This window comes from Poecilia reticulata, chromosome 2 (assembly GCF_904066995.2).
Source record: "Poecilia reticulata chromosome 2, P_reticulata-male-v2, whole genome shotgun sequence".
Classification (NCBI taxonomy): domain Eukaryota; kingdom Metazoa; phylum Chordata; class Actinopteri; order Cyprinodontiformes; family Poeciliidae; genus Poecilia; species Poecilia reticulata.
This window is the reverse complement of record NC_088831.1, coordinates 9,377,657-9,382,029: the sequence shown is the minus strand read 5'-3', so window position 1 is coordinate 9,382,029 and position 4,373 is coordinate 9,377,657. Positions and strand designations below refer to the sequence as shown.

At 37.1% G+C, this 4,373-nt stretch overlaps 1 long non-coding RNA gene across 1 annotated transcript in view; it reads left to right on the top strand.

Annotated features, from left to right (window-relative positions):
- The first annotated feature begins 2,121 nt into the window (after positions 1-2,121).
- Positions 2,122-4,373, top strand: part of LOC103476031 (uncharacterized) — a 165,895-nt gene continuing 163,643 nt past the window's right edge. Inside the window, exon 1 of the long non-coding RNA XR_535394.3 lies at positions 2,122-3,740. This is a non-coding gene — a long non-coding RNA (uncharacterized LOC103476031). The remainder of the gene's footprint in view (positions 3,741-4,373) is intronic.

Genomic DNA, 4,373 nt, shown 5'->3' with positions numbered 1-4,373 from the left:
AGATAAAGAAGAAACCTGTCTTGTTTATGTCAGAGTAAATCCTTCCTTTGCGACCGCTATTGAAAATAGTCTTCAGTGGACACTTAGTTTTTTGTCACTACTGTAAAAGTGGGATACTGTTAAGACATTATATGTCAAGATGTCCCCAGTGGAAAGTAATGACATTTTTTTTTTTTTAGGTGGGGTTTATGACAACAGGTTCAGGTAAGTCAACATCTCGCCTTCAGTCAAGGCTGATTCTTGACAATGGCCACTTAAGTGGGTACCTAGTGTGCCAACTTTAAGTAGAACAACTTTAATGAAATTGTTAGGCTCAATATAATAATTTAAAAAAAAAGATTATATATATATATATATATATATATATATATATATATATGACCCTGCTCCAGCTGCTTTAGTTTGTCATTTTGATGGAACTTCCACTCATGTCAGTCAATTACGCTGAAAGGAATATCAAACTAAATCGGTCGTTTTACCACAATCAGATGATCCAGAAGAAAAAGCTGAGAAAAAAAAAAAAAAATTCAACCAATTAGTTGTTGTGTAAATGGATTTGCGGCGTCAGAGTGATCTATCATGTTCAGTAACAGTTGAGCAAGATGATGCATCTGCTGCTACAAGCTGAAATTAGCATAAGTTAGCTTACAGTCTAGTTTATGACAGAGCTGCTTATTGTTTGGACTTTTCAAAATAAACTGCGAGTTCAAATCCGACTCTGTGAAAATTGCAGCATTAAATCGTCAGTGTGTGATGGGTTAGTGGTGTTAGAGTTGGGACCTGACCTGCTCGGGATGACTTGGTCCCTCTTATAACTGCAAGCAGTTATGAAACAACTTTTATTTATTTTATTTTCTCTTTGTAAGTCGTGTGTACTGAAGTGTGAACGGAAAGGGAGTCTCTGCTTTGTTTTGATGTCAGGATTCCTTTTCTTTTTTTTTGTGTGCTTAGTTTACATAAACTAAAATCTTCCAGTGGAATAAAAGTAACACTGTCTCCCTGTTTTATGACTGGAAAAGATCAAACACTAGATTAGGTTTATCCTGCTATATTTCAAAAAATAGTCTGCCACGTACTTATGTTGACAGCACAACAGCAAAACAAAGCTTTCAATAAAAAAGGAAAGAATGTTTTTTTTTCCCCCTCTATTTTAATACTGCTCAGAAAATAGCTGCATATTAAATTTCAGAACTTTGTTTTAGTTGCTGGTGAAAAACAAACCTACACAAAATCTTGTTTGATAGAATCTTCTTCCTCTTTGTCAGGTTATTTTACTTTTTTTTAATTTATGTAGCAGCTACGTTGTTCAGCTCTGCCGTTTTTTTATTTTAAGAGTCAAATTTTCTTTGGGCAGCTAAGTTAAAATAACACAAAGTTGCCTAAAATCCTGCTGTGTGACCATGATCATTTTATAAATCCATAATCCCAACACAATTTCTGTTTGTCTGCAGTGTTATGGGTGATCATAATCTACATCTGTCCTAGAAAGATGCACCGAGGATGCTTGTCTTCCACTCAGTTGCTCTAAACGTCAATTTTTACTGTCAATAAAATTGACAAAGGAAAACCTTAATGCTTTTTCTGAAATATCTGAACTGCAACTTCCAAGTGGATCCAAGTTTAGCCAGATAATTGATCTTCTCCAAGGGACTAGAAAACCAAGAGGTTTGCAACAGATTCTCATTTACTTTTTACAGTGGATTTTGGTTGAAGCATTATATGATACATGGCTGTATGTCCAAAACTGTAAGGTGAAACTGAGGCTGAATGTAAAGTCTTGTTGCATCCTTTCTTCTGGGTTTGTTTTGTGTTTAGGTCCATCGTTCATGAGAAACGTTCTGTAAAGAGCACACCTGTTGTTTTTACATTTCATATTTATACAAAAGGGTAAGAAAGAAAGTGGAAAAGAAGCAATTTTTGACCCGACGTTTCTCTCTGAAGTCTGACACCACCAGAGTGCACTCACCATTACAGGAATGTATCCACTTCTCTGAAATTGCCTTCTGCCTACGAAATTAATGACGGGCATTTGTACAGTGACAGGCTGCGCCCAATACAGCTGTAATCTCTCTTCAGCTTTGTCACAACACGGCAGAGGACACAGGGACAAAATAAAAAATAAAAAATAAAAAAAACACAGACGGGAAAGGCTCGTCATTAGTCTTTGCGAGGATGCTGAAAGGATTTCTTTTTTCCATGTATGTACCGACTGTCTGTTTTTTTTTTTTTTAAATTATGCAACTCATTGAAGCCTGGGAATCTAGAGGTTATCAAGATGACACAAAGTAAGCAGAAGTCAGCGTGTAGCTCTGGTCATCCATTAATCATGAGCACAAGTATGGATGAGCACAGGATGAAATGATTCCAGAAGATGTACCTTACTTTATATTTTTTAAACAATTGGGACATGTGGCTTCGTATTTAGATCCCCCCCCCAACTAAACAGGATGAAAAATAGATGTAGAATCTGAGTGATTTTAGTTTGTTTGAAGACGTTCAACACTCTTTCATGCTCTAGCTCTGTGGAGACGTTTGCTTTTGCCTGAGTTTGCTAAAGTCTCACAACCTTATAAAAAGCTTGTTAATCCAGTCTGATAGAAGTTCCTCATCTGTTGTTGAATTTCTTTAGATTTGTTCACGATATGTCACTTTATGACAGCTTTGTTTGGTCATGCAAGGTTTTACTTAAGCATAAAACGTTGGGGATCTTCTTCCAAACACAATAAATCTCACTATTTTGCAATTGGGTAGATTTTTTTCCCCCTGCGTTTTAAAATCTCTATTGACTTAACTGAATAAGTTCCGAGGTTTTCATTTCATTCTCTTTTTTTCCACATTTATTTAAAGCAGTTGACAGTCTTTTTGACTGAATGTGTCAGAGTCACGTTTCAGCCCATAACTCAACAGTTGTGCTCCTCTTTTTTGTGCAAAGTAGAAGCTTGAACAGACCAGCAGTGCCAGTCAGCGGTAACTGATGAAAGATGCAGAAGTTTTACCTCCAACAGAGGAACAAACAGGATTGATGTTTTGGACTTTCTCTGCAAAAAAAAATGAGCTGGAGTGTGAAAAAAAATTGCAGGGCTAAAAAAAGAATCATAGTAAAAGGGAGAGCTTTCATTGGAGGTCCAATTATGAAGGTAAATGGTTCAACATTAACGAGGTACCTCAAGAAGCTACTGGACCATGAATATTGGAGTGTGTAATTGGAGTGGTTCTCTCTGGTCTCAAGTTACTCTAAAATCAAGTCGCCCTTTTGTACAAGACAAGAAAAAAAAAAAGAAATGTTTGTAAATTGCCAATTCTTTCATTTAATATCAAATTTAGCGTTTAAAAAGAATCAAATATTATATTTGAGGAACTACATTAAAAATCGTGCTTTGGACAACATTTTTTATGAAAAAGCACAGTAAAAGAAGGCCAGAACGAAAATAGCAGAGCTACAGAGGACAGTACGTTTTCATGGCTGCACTTAAAAAGGAGGATTTGTCTTTTTTTTTTATTTTTTTTTTACTTCTCCTTTTATTCTCTATAATAGCGTTCAAAACAGGACTGTGTAAAATAAAAAAACGGGGGTGCATAATTGAAGAGGGGGCCGCATTCTGTTGCTCGGCAACGTCTCTCCACATCTCTGCGGACCGTTAGAGCGACTGCATTTGTTTGTTTGTGAGCATGCTGGTGATGACTCCCACGTCAAGGAAGCGCAGCGGTTCCTGGCTATTACAGCCCGGCACATGAAGGAGGTAAGTAGTTCAAAGTGGATCCAATTAGACTTGGACGTTTCACCCATAAATCATTTGTAGCCCCCCCTGTATGGGGATTGGTACAAATGCTTTTTAGCTTATGAGTCACTGCTACAAGACAATTTTTTACTCCCCGTTTGTTAAAAATCTGAATCCTTGGTTGAGTAAATGGGTAAATGTTAAAATTAGGCAATGTGGGTAAGTCTGAAAAGCCTTCGGTGGCAGAGCGGAGCGCTTAATGTCGTTTAAATCCAACTGAGAATCAGTGTGGTTCAAATCACATGTCCGAGATGAAACGAGGCAAACTGCAATTTGTGTAAAAAAAAAAGAAAGAATTTTCTCATCTCGACATCGTGGATTACGTAACAGGTTTATTGGTGGAACATGAAATTGGGCTTTTCTCTCTCGGTTTACCCGTCCACATTTTGTGGACGTCTGGATTTGTGTCTGGACTTTGAGTCGGCCTGTGCAAAGTCTCCATTCCCTCTTTTTTATTTCGGTTACATTAAGGTGTGCTCTGGATCTTTCATTTGAGGCATAAACCAAGTACAGTTGGAGCTAAGATCATTAATTGATGCCAGGATCTTCTTAAGACATTTCTTCTTGTCTTCATCTCTTGATGTCTTCCATCAA